Source organism: Loxodonta africana, chromosome 7 (assembly GCF_030014295.1).
Source record: "Loxodonta africana isolate mLoxAfr1 chromosome 7, mLoxAfr1.hap2, whole genome shotgun sequence".
In the NCBI taxonomy this organism is placed as follows: Eukaryota; Metazoa; Chordata; class Mammalia; order Proboscidea; family Elephantidae; genus Loxodonta; species Loxodonta africana.
In genome coordinates, this window is record NC_087348.1 from 76,598,112 (window position 1) to 76,612,880 (window position 14,769).

General features: G+C 38.4%; 1 pseudogene; it reads left to right on the plus strand.

Moving 5' to 3' along the window:
- The first annotated feature begins 3,107 nt into the window (after window positions 1-3,107).
- LOC100674240 (olfactory receptor 5P76-like) lies at window positions 3,108-4,053 on the plus strand (annotated as a pseudogene).
- The last annotated feature ends 10,716 nt before the right edge of the window (window positions 4,054-14,769 follow it).

Genomic DNA, 14,769 nt, shown 5'->3' on the forward strand with positions numbered 1-14,769 from the left:
TCCTTTTTCTCATGTGAAAAATAAGCATAATAAAAGCAGGTAACCTCATGATACTGTAACTGTGAGGATTAAATTTATGTAAAATATTAAGCATAGTTCTTGGCACAAAATAAGCTCTGAGTGAGTTTGGTTCTTAGTTTGTTGAAGGAAAGCCCTACTTCACTCCTTCTTCAGGGAGGGAGATAAGAGTTTCTAAAATTAGGATTAGCAAGAGAATTAGACTAAGGTTTTTGTCTTCAGATTGACAACGCCTGTTTACCACTACTATCCTTCCTATACCGTAAATTGCTCCTCAGGGGCAATATTTTGAGGCATTGACGGTGAGTGAAAGACTATTTCTTGCCTGGAATTCCTCCAAGCCTCTTTTTATGCTTTAGCTCTCTGTCTTATACTATTTTCAAGATGTGTATTTTCTAAATTTTGCTATAGTTATTAATGTACATGTCTTTATAATTCTGGTTTTTTAAAATTCAACTTTACATAAAATTCCACCTCAAATTCCCTAAGATACTTAATGGCTTGTCTTATAAATATCAGTAAAAAATGTTTCTCAGTGAACAATACGAATGGATAAAGCTAAGCTTACCTTTTTACATCTGTAGTTTAGCAATGAATATCCCTTAATCAGAAATATCAAAATTAAACGTGGAACGAATATTTAGGTAGAAAATCAAAGCCAAACCACTTGCCATAGAGACGATTCTGACTCATAGAGACCCGAAGACAATTTATATTATATTCCTCAACAATTATTAAACGAAAGTTATAGAACTATGCATGAACATCTATGGGGAAACAAAAGAATAAATTGACCACTTGAGAATTTACAGAATCATGTGTGGAAACCCCCGTGGAATAGTGGTTAAGAGCTCAGCTGCTGACCAAAACATCTTTAGTTCATAATCTACCAGCTGCTCCCTGGAAACCCTACAGGGTGGTTCTACTGTGTCCCATAGGGTCGCTGTGAGTTGGAAATGACTTGCCCCTAACTTTCTTTCTAACCATTTTAAAGACCCCAAACTCAGACTTTTGCAGCACTGGACAACGAGTTGGATACAGGCAGGTGAGTCAGAGGACATGGCTCTGGGCATGGGCTCTCGGGTTTTGTCAGGCGGTGGCTGAGGCGGGAATGTGGGGGCCCTGGCTGCTCCTGCAGTTCAGGCTGGCAGACCATCGGCCTTCAGCCCGACGTCCTCACTTCCTCTGACTCAGCTCCTACCACAACCTGTTCCACTGGCCTCCACCTGCAGCTCCAGCAGCAGCAGCAGTGGCAATAGCAGCGACAAGGATGACTGGAAGGTGGCTCCCATAATTTTTTTAATATGGTGTTAGCATAATGTCCCAATCGCGTAACATCCTATTTCACAGAACATATCATGGACAAATGCATATCCGTATTATCTTAAAACCAATGTAATTTTATTCTACAATGCTCTATTTAGTAAACATTGTTGTTACAGCAGGAAATGATTTTATTTGCTTGAATAAATGCACTTTGCTAATGTCCTGATTATCACTCATATAGTGTTCTGCATAGTAGTTAGATTGATATCTCAAACTAGAGGTAGTCCCCGATTTATGAGTTACGGATGAACCACACTTAGGACCGCCCATTTTTGTTTTATCTTAGCTTTAGTAATATGCACTATATACAATATTGCAGGGCATAATTTGCTGATTTATTATTCTCAAAATTTCACTCAAAGATGTTCAATGTTATGATTTTCTCTTCAAAATACTGCTGTATAGCAGGTGAAGAAAACTTAAAAAAAAAAAAAAAAAAAACGAAGTATTTGACGTGCATCAGAACCAGTTTACACAGGGTTTCTCAGAATGGAAAGTCTTCAAAGCCGGGAGGTACCTGTACCTCATAAAACAATAAGACTTTAATTACAAATGTTTACAAATTGAATAAATTTATATAGGGTGACTCCATTCATCCCTAATTTGAAATTCCCTTCTGGAACTATTATCAAAAGCAATCGCATTTCTATTCTTTTTACATGATCTTATTTAACCAATAAACCAAAAATCAAACCCATTGCCATCGAGTCAATTTGGCTCATAGTGACCCTACAGGACAGAGTAGAACTGCCCCATATGGTTACCGAGAAGCAGCTGGTGGATTTAAACTGCCAATCTTTTGGTTAGCGCCTAGCTCTTAACCACTACACAACCAGGGCTCCATAGTGACCCATAGACATTGTAAGATATATAATTAACTTGTCTCCTCCCTTATCTATTAGCTTTCAAAAGCTTAAAGAATAATCTAATATCCACCTGTTGGCAAGTGGATTGGACTCTGGGGTATTATTATTATTTAACCGCATTTACAGCATAGTGACTAAAGAAATGTCAGACTTCTGGCATTCACATTTTGATTCCACACTTGCTGTGTAACTTTGTGCAAGTTTATATACTCTCTTTCACTCGGTTTCCTCATCTACAAAATAATAATATGAGCACTTACTATTATTTTATAGAAAATAAAATGGAAGTCTGTATGGTGGTGCAGTGGTTAAGAGCTACAGCTGGTAACCAAGAGGTTGGCACATCAAATCCACCAACCGCTCCTTGAAAACCCTATGGGGCAGTTCTACTCCGTCCTATAGGGTCACTATGAGGCAGAATCGACTCAATAGCAAAGGAGTTGTTTTCAGATATAAATATATTTTTAGCCCTATTCTTATAATTTACTAAGATTATAATAAATTATAGCTTTTTCTCAAATTTTCATTAAAAATGTATATTTTTCTTGGTATTACACTCAGCATTCCTTTTTGTTATTCTAATCAGTTTCTTTTTTTATTCTCCAGCTTTAAAACCACTTTAACTGCATCTTTGGAAAAATAGAATATAAAAAGGAAAATCATATGTTGAATTTTCTGATGTTTTTGTTGATAAATATATATATATAATTGAATATCGACATATGATGACAAATATATATTTGTCATTACATGCTAATATGCAATGAACACTTGAACGATATCTTTATTTATGATGACTTTCCATATGTGTATTAATCAAAATGAAGCCATGAAATTTTTAACTTTTTGAATGCAATTTTTTCATCACAGATCTTTTTTATGCCAGCTACATTGTCTCATGGATTCCCTGGTGGTTGGAAACCACACTGCAGTGACAGGGTTCATTTTATTGGGCTTAACAGAAGATCCTACCCTTCGGGTCACCCTCTTCATGGTCATCCTGTGCATCTATCTGGTGACCATATCTGGCAATCTCAGCACAATCATCCTTATCAGAATCTCTTCTCAGCTCCATCATCCTATGTATGTTTTCCTGAGCCACTTGGCTTTGGCTGACATAGGGCTTTCATCCTCCGTCACACCCAATATGCTTGTAAACTTCCTGGTGGAGACAAATACAATCTCCTATCTTGGATGTGCGATCCAACTTGGATCAGGTGCTTTCTTTGGGCCAATTGAGTGCTTTCTTCTGGCTGCCATGGCCTGTGATCGCTTTGTAGCAATCTGCAACCCACTGCTTTATTCAACTAAAATGTCCACACTTGTCTGTGATCAGTTATGATCTGTGTCTTATTTAGGTGGTTTTCTTAATGCTTCCTCCTTTACCATTTTCTTCTTTTCTTTATTCTTCTGTGGACCAAATCAAGTCAATCATTTTTTCTGTGATTTTGCTCCTTTAGTTAAACTTTCCTGTTCTGATGTCAGTATTCCTGCAGTGGTCCTCTCATTTTCTGCTGGATCTATCATTGTGGTCACAGTGTTTGTCATAGCCATCTCCTACGTCTACATCCTCATCACCATCCTGAAGATGCACTCCACTGAGGGCCGCCACAAGGCCTTTTCCACATGTACCTCGCACCTCACTGCAGTCACTCTGTACTATGGAACCATTACATTCATTTATGTCATGCCCAAATCCAGCTACTCTACTGACCAGAACAAGGTGGTGTCTGTGTTCTACATGGTGGTGATCCCCGTGTTGAACCCCCTCATCTACAGTCTCAGGAATAATGAGATGAAGGCTGCTCTCAAGAGACAGCTTGGTAGAAAAATAATTTCTTAACAATCCTCTTTTTTGGAAGGTTTGATGCAATAATATACCATTAACATAATATTAAAAGAAATTTTGTTCCGAAGAGCAAAATATATCTGTACATAATTAGCCTGTATGGAACTTCATAGTATATGTAGGGCTGGATCTTCAGATAGTACATCAGAGACAATAATAAGTTAACTTTAATTAATTAAATTTAGACTTAAGAAACACAAATTGGTCCACATGAACAAAATCTTAATGTGCTGAAAATCCTTTTTAATTTTATTCTTATATCATCTTTCAAAAGCAATTCTATGTCAGAAGTAAAGGTTATTCTACGTCTAAACCTTTAAGGCTGTGTTCATTTTCAACAGCAGATTATGCTGAGATAAGCCTGATAATACTACCTTTGCCTTGACTGAGTACCTTTTGAGGGGAAATAACACAGTGAACCAGACAGTAAAATTCCTATAGGCATGGTGCTTGGAGGAAGCTTATCTGCTGGGGTTGGTCGATATGGATTCTTAAAATTCCAGCCTGTGTTTCTGGGTTCTGACTCTGGCCTTGGATATAAGAGTTCCCCAGAGACTAAGAGGATGAGACCACCCTGAGTAACCTGTGAATTGCTCAATCAGATCAGAAGAGATGACTTCCTCTGAGGGAATAAATACTGTTCCCAAACTCATTAGGGACTGAGCAGAGCAAAAGCAAAAAAGGATTTCTAGGAGAATCCGGCAAACTGGTGACATTGAATCTATGAGGAAGAAACTCTTGGAGGAATTTATGATCAGGCCCACATCCTGCTCATAAAACTGCATGGGACTAGACTGTTTCTCAGAGGAAATAGTGACCTCTGGACAGGCTAAATTCACCTCTATATGCTGATGACTGCTACCTTTATTTGTGTTTCCTGTTCCCACTTAAGGATTCAGATACAAATTTCCTCTTTTTTAAACAGAAACACAGGGCCTGTCTTATTCAGGGTTCTCTAGAGAAACAGAACCAGTAGAGAGAGAAAATGAGAGAACAGAACTTTGAGTCTTCTGTTCCAGCAATTGCAGGTTTGGTCATTTTAAGCAGCTCTTGTCGTGAACCCAGCTAAATAGAGAAAAAAAAAAAAAAAAAGAGGCGGATTTTTCTAAAGTAATTGGCTCACACGATTATGGGAGCTAAAGCTGTTGCTCTCAGTCGATTGAGACACATGGTGATGCCATGTGTTATAGACTACAAGTGCTCCATATGATTTTCTTGGCTGTAATCTTTATGGAAGCAGATTGCCAGGTCTTTCATCCACAGCACTGTTGGGTGGGTTACAGCTGTCAACCTTTAGGTTAGTAGCCAAAAGCAAACTGTTTGCACCACCTAGGGCCAGAAATATATGTAAATAACCTTTTTGTAGTCCAGTCAATTTCAACTGAAGAGCCCCATACTTTCCAAGGGCAGTAATCTTTATTGAACCGGACTGCCACATCTTTCTCCTGCTTGCTGGCTGGTGACCTTGAACTGCCAGCCTTTTGATTAGTAACAAGTGCTTAACCACTGCACCACCTTGGAAAGAGAGATTGATTTTGAGAAATTGGCTCAGAGGATTAAGCAGGCTAGGAAGTCCAAAATGTCAGGTAAAAGGCTGGAAATTCCAGCAATGTCTATTTACAGTGTTAAAGCTGAATCCTTCTGCTTCAGAAAACCATAGTTTACTCGTAAGGCTTCCAACAGTTTGGATGAAATGCATCCACAGTATGGAGGGTAATCTGCTTAATTTCAGGTTAATTGATTTAATGGTAATCACATGTGAATAGCTTTATAGCAACATCTGGACTAGTGTTTGTCCCAAAAACGGGGCGCCACAGCCTGTTCATGTTGACATAAAACTAATCATCACCGGGCATTAATCATTTCATTCATTCAACAAATTTATACTGAGTGCTTCTAATGTACCTGGTACTATGTAGGCTATTGGAAGTATAAGTAACAAACAAAGGTGTCTGACTTCCTAGAAATAATCTTCTTGCAGTGGAGACACACCACAAAATTAACAAATATGTGATATGGACCGTTAGAAGTTGGAGAGTGCTGGGGAGAAAGAAAAAGCAAATCAGAGTAAGGGAGACTGACATATCAGTGTAGACCTCGCTGAGTAGGTAACATCTGAACAAAGGACCGAAATAGGTGAAGACACTTCATGCCAGATGTGTTGCTGCCTCCGTAGAGACATACAATTGACCTTTGAGGCTTCTGTTCCAACAAGGGCAGAGTTCGTAATTTTAATCAACACTCGTGATAAACACAAACTAAGTAAAGCTTGATGAAATATTAAATACATCATAAAATCACATTAGAGCTTACAGGATAATAACTGAGAACCCAGATAAACTGTGAATACACAGAGACGTGACCTCAGCACTCAAAAATGCTTTTTCAATGAGGAGATTTGACAAGTAGAAGAAAAATCTAAGAACTGGGACTGTGGATTTAGTGTTCTTTTGGAGTGAAAGAGGCAGAAGTCAAAGCCTAGGGCATCTCCAGGTGAGAAGTCTAATTCATACAACTTATTTTTTATATACACCATAATGGTCAGGAGAAACCTGAAGTAAACAAGCCGTTGTACAGATTAGCATGCCCGGAAATCTAGGGAAAGTGAAGCCTAGAACTTGGGTTAAGTTGTTCTCAGACAAGGTGACTCTAATAAAGACATGAACATCCTATCTGGAGAAAGGTCTTCATTCCAAGTCTTTATTTTGCCTGCCAATAATTACGACCATCAAAGAGTGAAAACTAATGCCCAGCACAAAAGAAAACAGGAGACTAAACATGGGAACCAGAAGGAAGAACAGACCACAGAAACGGAATCACTAAGATAAGGGAATTAACAGAGTATAATACTGCTAAGTTTCAAGAAATAAAAGAAACTTAAAAATAAATACAATCAACTCAACTAAATATTAGCAAACCAAATTAAAAAAAGATATTAAAGGATTATACACCGTGATCAACTGAGATTTATCCCAGGAATGCAAGAGTGGTTCAACATTAGAAAATCAACCAATGTAATACAGCAAACTAATAGAACAAAGGAAAGGACCACTTGTTCACCTCAATCAATATAAAAAAAGGCATTCCACAAAATTCAACACCCTTTCATGATAAAAACACCAAACAAGATAAGGAATGTAAGGGAAATGAGTTTCTTTGTGTAGTCTTTTGCCTTGCTTCTGTATAAAAGAGAGAGAAAGGAAGAAATCAGCTTGGGAGATTTTTTTCCTGGGCCCTAAGGAGTTGTTATAGTTACCCAAGGAAGAAGCGAGTCGCTGCCAGTAGAAAATATCAGTTATGCAAATAGATAGAGTCACTTGAGAGGGGATTGGTCAGTTTAGTCCGGTGAGGGGATTGGTCAGTTTTTATGCAAAGAGGGTGTATAAAATGTGTCCAATAAGATTGAGCCACTTGCCTATATAAACATCCATCCCATAGAGGTTGCAGGGATACCTCACTACCATCAAGAAGAGCCTAGAGTGTGTCTTTTGGACCTGGGGTTCCTGTGCTGAGAACCTCCTAGACTCGGGAGCCAGAAAGAGCTATAACACTGAAGAGCAGCATGAGACGGCATGGTGGGCTTCCTGGCTCAAGGAGTGAGGTGGCTACAGTGCACTTGCTGACCTATGGAACAAGGGAAATGAGGGCCTTCAGGTAGGAGGCTTGCTGCTGTTGTGGGGTGCATCCAGGCACTTATTGGTGGAGTTAATAAGTTCCAGGACAGGCCTAAGCAGAGGCACAGTCCAGGCCCGGGGGAGTGGAGGTGGGGGTGTGCGGACAGAGGCCAGCCAGCAGGGCAGAGATAGAGGCCAGACCCAAGCCCTGACAGTAGGGGCCTGGCATCAGCAGCTGAGCAGAAACTGTCCTGATTAAAGAGCTATATCCTGAGTTATTTCTGTTACTTCTCTGTATGTGGACTTTAAACCTTAAAACTAACGTACGGGCATAACTGAAACGGACGACTTCAAGCCTAAATTTAAACTCCAATATTAATTAAATTAAAATCTTCACTTCTACTGATCTAAAGAGAAAATTCAGCCTTTTTGTCAAAATTTAACTGCTTGGAACACAAAGGGAGCAATGGCAGGATTTCTGGCTCAGACGAGGAATTGTTTGTTGAAGGTGTTTATTAGGAACTTTTTTTTTTTTTTATATTCAGCTTGTTCTTAAAACAATGCCTATCGCAAGCATGTCCATGGAGATTAGGAAATAGGATTAGACTTGATAATGTTAAAACGTAACTGTCTTATAACTGTGTAACCAAGATGAGGTAAATGTCATTTAACCAAGTCTTAAACTACATAGTCACTCACTGGAATCTTCTGCTCTTTTTAAACCCATAACTAGGTAAAGTCATAAGCCTGTTACCTTAATATGGGGGAAAAGACAGGCATACAGCTGTAACTAAAATTATTCCCACAGAATGCCTTGTTAAACAAACCTAAGGATGTAACAATCTCAGAATGTAACAAATAGACTTAATAATTATAAGAAGAATGTCTTGGTCAGATATGTTAGAGATGTTAGAGATTAATGTTAGGAAAGCTTGTAGCTTAAGAAACTCCTTGTAATTTTTTGTCATGTAATCTCCCCCATCCCCATCTGCAGTCATTTGTTTGCTCCACTTGATAAAACCTCACCATTCTCCCTACAGTTTGGAACACACCACACAATCTTGCCTGGGTGCTTGTGATTCTGCCTGTTCCGTGAAATGATTTTTCCTTCAATAAAGCTCTGTTTTGATTTCTTAAAAAAAAAAAAAAACCCATTGCTATTGAGTCAATTCCACTAATCAATTCCACTAGCAGAGTATAAATCTGGTGCTTTACCACGACACTTCCAAGTTCATCCTGATCCCATGTTACTTCCTTAATAAACCATGTAACTGTGAGTATGGCCTGTGAGTTGTGTGTGGCTGTTGCAACAAATTATCGAACCCAGCAAAGAAGTACAGAGTGCAGTGGGGAGGAGAGCTGCTGTCAGAATTAGTAAAAACTTTGAAGAGTGGAAGTACGTCTAACCTCAGCCTCATATGAATCAGCTTTGTTCTGATGGTGATTCTCATTCTCCCTGAATTTGGACAAGGTCCGACACCATTGCTATGTCATTGCAGAAGGTGAAAGACTTGTACATAAAATCCTGTAAGACATTACTAAAAGAAATTAAAGAAGACCTTAATAAATGAAAGGACATTCTATGTTCATGAATTGGAAGGCTTAACATAGCTGTCAGTAATACCCCAAATTTCTACAAATTCAATGCAATCCCCATCAAAATTCTAACAGCCTTTTTTTTTTTTTTTTTGCAGAAATGGAAAACCAATTCTCAAATTTATACGGAAGGAGAAGGAACCCCAAATAGCTAAAGCAATCTTGAAGAAGAATGAAGTTGGAGGACTCGGGCTTCCTGATTTCAAAACATACTATAAAGCCACAGTAATTAAAACAACCTGGGACTGGTAAAATAATAGACAAATAGACCAACGGAATATCATTGAGAGACCAGAAATAAAATCATACATCTGTGATCAACTGATTTTTGACAAGGGGGTTAACCTATTTAGTAGGGAAAGAAGTCTCTTCAATGAATTGTGCTGTAAAAATTGGATTTCCATGTGCAGGAGATGAATCAGAGTCCACGCCTCATAGTATATAAAAAATAAAATAAAATAGATGAAGAACCAAAATATGAAACCATAAAATTCTTACAAGAAAATATAGGGGCACAGCTCCAGCATGTACTTCTTAATGATGGATTACCATTTTGACAGCAAAAGGATCACTGAAGAGGACTTTCAAATGGCTTAAAAATACACGAAAAGATGCTCAAAGTCATTAGTCCTTGTTGTTAGTTGCTGTCTACTTGCTTATTAGTATTTGTGTAGAATGGGGTGCTGGGCCATTATTCTTCTTATGAGCCACTTTCCCACTTCCGCCTTGGGGAGCATCAGGTGGACTTTATAAATTGAGGATTTGCTAGAGAATTACATTGAGTCTTTGGGTTGAAGATACTAGCTTCTACCTTCTTCTCCCTGGTCACATAAGCCAGAAACTAGTAGTCATCTCTTTGAGGCATGTAGAGTAAGAGACTGTCTTATTTGGAAATCATGCATAACTTTTTTACTTCAGAGTTCTCAATCTATACAATTTTTAAGGTACTTATTTTAAAAACTTTTTCTAGGAAAAATACGTACATGTCTTAAATAATTTTGTTATAAAAAATTCAACTTCACATGGTGTTCTACCTCATATTCCCCAAGGTATCAAACAGACTTTCTTATTCTCAGTTCCAAATACTTACAAATTGAACAAGCTGAATGAATGAACATAACGTTACCTTTTTTATATGTGAACTTTAGTCTGCCTTAAGATTAAACATCAAAGTAAATTAAAAACTAATATTTAGTTATGAGAAATTTATCTTATTATATACCAATAATTGACAAATGAAAGTGCACCAACACCTACATAGAAACAAAAATAAAAACATAAACAGGCCGCTTGGGAACCGACAGAACCCTAAGGCTGGTTGGCCTGCGGCATTCGAACTGCTCAGTTTCCCCTGGAGAACGTGATGATGATCTTTGCCGCTTTTGAATTCACATTTGAATCTTCAGAGATTGATCCCCAAAGGCAAACAATAATACAGAGCTAGAAAGATAGCGTGGCTGCTGTATAAATACAGTGACTTTGGATTTATTACCGAAAGATGAATGAATGATTTCAAGAGGTAAGATTTCAGCATCTGTGAGTGAAACTGAGGGGAAACCCTGGTGGCATTGTGGTTAGGTGCTACGGCTGCTAACCAAAGGGCTGGCAGTTCAAATCCACCCGGGGCTCCTTGGAAACTCTATGGGGAAGTTCCACTCTGTCCTATAGGGTCGCTACGAGTTGGGATCGACTCGATGGCACTGGGTGTGTGGTTTTGGAGTGAAACTGACACATTGTTTATAGTTTACCGTTGAGAACACTTTGCTCTCTAAGATTGTGTCTGTGCTCACAGGCCATAGTTGGGTAACCTGGCAGATGTAATCAAGCAGTCAGCTAGCAAGTAAGTTTGAATTCACTTAGGTTTCCAGTCAGGCTAGAGTGAAAAAATGAGCTTAATTCAAATGACCAGGACTCCTTATTTATCCACCCGTACGTAACTCTAGAAACTCATATAATCTTTAACACTATCTACACGTGACATTCACAATGCTAATATATTCATTAGCTTCTATATTCTTTGGGGATTTATTTTAAACATCTTTGCAGAAAGATTTACTTTATTTGTGGGTCTCAGTGCTCTAGGATCACAGTAAAGGAGACATAATGGACAAAGCCCGGGATAAAAAGCCAGAAAATTTGCAAATGGGGGTCAACCTGGCCATTAGGTGAGTGATCCTCACTAAACTTCTTAATTTGTGAGGTTATACTTGATTCAACAGTATATTATGTCAAAAATAATATATCATTCTATAATACTCCAATTAGAAACATTGTTACAGTAGAAAAGGATTTTATTTTTTGAATAATTGTACTTTAATTACATCTTGGTATCAGTCATATAGTATTTTGTATGGTGATTAGATTGATATTTCACACTCCTTCATAAAGTAATATTTTAACTACAAATATTTAATAAATTTACAAAAGGTGACTATTCCCTAATTTGAAATTCCTGTGTTGTATTAATATCAAGAATAAACGTATTTCTCCCATTAGCACAAGTTGCTTAAACTCCTCATTCTCAGGCATCTCATGTGAAAAATAAGGATAATAGAAGTAGGTAACCTCACGAAATTCTTGTGAGAATTTGAACTTATGTAAAATGTTAAGCATAGTTCTTAGCACAAAATAAGCTCTGAATGAATGTTGGTTCTTACTTTGTTGGAGGAAAACCCTACTCCACTCATTCTTTCGGGAGGGAAATAAGACTTTCTAAAATTAGGATTAGCAAGAGAATTAAGATTTTTATCTTCAGATCGACAATACCTGTTTACCATGACTACCCTTCCTATGGAAACCCTGGTGGTGTAGTGGTTAAGTGCTATGGCTGTTAACCATAAAGGTCAGCAGTTCAAATCCACCAGTTGCTCCTTGGAAACTCCATGGGTCAGTTCCACTCTGTCCTATATGTTTGGTGTGAGTCAGAATTGACTCGATAGTAACTGTTTTTTGTTTTTTTTTTTCTTTATCTTTCCTATACTGTAAATTACTCCTCAGAAGGCAACCCTTTGAGGCATTGACAGCGACTGAAAGACTATTTCTTATCTGGAATTCCTCCAAACCTCTTTTTACAAGTTACCTATCTATACAATTTTCAAGATGTGTATTTTCTAACTTTTGGTATAATAATTATCGTACATGTCTTAAAAGTTCTTGTTATTTAAAATTCAACTTTGCATAAAGTTCCACCTCATGTTCCCCAAGGTACTTCAATGACTTGTCTTATAAATATCAGGACAAATTTTCATCAATGGACAACACAGAACAGAAAAAGCTAAGCTTACATTTTTATATCTGAGGTTTAGCACTGAGTATCCCTTAATCAGAAACCCTGGTGGTGTAGTGGTTAAGTGCTACGGCTGCTAACCAAAGGGTCGGCAGTGTGAATCTGCCAGGTGCTCCTTGGAAACTCTATGGGGCAGTTCTGCTCTGTCCTATAGGGCTGGCTGCTATGAGTCAGAATCAACTCAACAGCACTGGGTTTGGGTTTTTGGTTTTATCCCTTAATCAGAAATATCAAAGTAAACATGGAACCAATATTTAGGTAGAAAACCAAAACCAAACCAGTTCCCATAGAGTCGATTCAGACTCATAGAAACCCTGAGACAATTTATATTATACTCCTCAATAATTATTAAACAAATTTATAGACCTGTGCATGAACATCTATGGAGAAGCAAAAGAATACATTGACCACGTGAGAATTTGCAGAATCCTGTGAGGACCGCAAGTGCTCAGTGTACGCTCCAGGACGTGGTAATGCTCCATGGCACTTCTGAATTCACAGCTGAATCTCTAGAATCTTCAGAGATTTATTCTAAAGGAAAAGAATAATAAATGATAATGTAACCATAGTGGCTTCAGAATTGTTACTAAAGATGAGTGAGTTCTTTTGTGTGTGTGTGTGTGTGTGAATGAATCTGAACTGCTGATTTTCATTTACCATCTGAGAACACATCACTTTATAAGGCAGTCTGTACTCACAAGCCAAGGGTGGGAAACAGGGCAAATGTAATCAAGCAATCAACCAGCTAGTAAGAATCTTTGGCTGAATTCCTGTTTCCACAGTCAGTTTCATGTAAGTAAAAAGGGATAATCCAAGTTACCAGGATTCCATACGACCAGAAACTCATAGGATCATTCGACACTAACTAAACAAGATATTTAGGCATTAAAAAAACAAAAAAACCCACTGCCATGGAGTGGATTCTGAGATGCATTGGGTATTTATTGTTAGTAAATAGCTTGGCAGATAAACATACTCTGCTTGTGGGTCTGAATGCTTTTAACAGCGGACAAAGCTCAGAATGTAAAGCCAGAAAATTTGGAGATGTGAACAAACCGAGCCACTAGCTGGGTGATTGTGGGTAAACTTTTAAAATTTTTAGGCTACACTTTCTTCAGCTATACACAGCATGTGTGGCTTAAAACATTGGACAGCAAATAGTCCACGGTCCCACGATGTTTCCTTTTTTTTTTTTTTTTAACAGAAAGCAGCTCTCCTTTCGTTTACTTCCCCTTAATCGTTTTAATGGAGCTCTGGTGGACCAGTAGTTAAGAGCTGACTGCTAACCAAAACATCAGCAGTTCAAATCTACCAGCTGCTCCTTGGAAAACCAATAGGGCAGTTCTACTCTGTTCCACAGGGTTGCTATGAGTAGGAATTGACTTGCCTGAAATGAGTTTTATTATTGTTTTTTTAACGGCTTTAAAGATCCCAAACCCAGACTCTTGCAGCACTGGACAACAAGTGGGATACAGGAAGGTGAATCAGAGGACATGGCTCTGGGCTGGGCTCTTGAGTATTGTCATACAGTGGCTGAGGCTGGGGCTGCGGGGGGTCTGAGTTGCTTCTACTATTCAGGCTTGCAGAACAGAGGGTGGGGCTGGGCGCCTCTGCCCTCTCCCCTCTTCATTCCCTCACTTCCCCTGGATTGGATCCTACCACCACCGGTTCCATTGCTCTCTGCCTGCAGTTCCAGGAGCAACAGCAGTGACCATAGCTTTGATGAGGATGACTGGAAGCTGGCTCCCATAAGGTTTTTAATATGGCGTTAGCATAACGTCCAAATCACATAACATCCTATTTCGCAGAACGTATCATAGGAAAACTGGTGGTGTAATGGTTAAGTGCTAAGACTGCTAACGAAAGGGTTGGCAGTTCAAATCTGCCACACGATCCTTGGAAACTCTGCGGGGCAGTTCTACTCTGTTTTATGGGGTCGCTATGAGTTGAAATTGACTTGATGGCACTGGTTTTGGATTTTTGGTTTTTATTATCATGGACCAATGCATATTTGTATTATGTTGAAGACAACAAAATTTTATTCTACAATGCTCTGATTAGGAAACATTATTACCATAGGAAATGATTATTTGTGTGAATAAATGCACTTTACTAATGTCCTGATTATCAATCATATAGTGTTTTGCATATTTCAAACAATAAGTAGTCCCCGATTTATGAGTTACAGATGAACCACACTTAGGACTGTTTTTG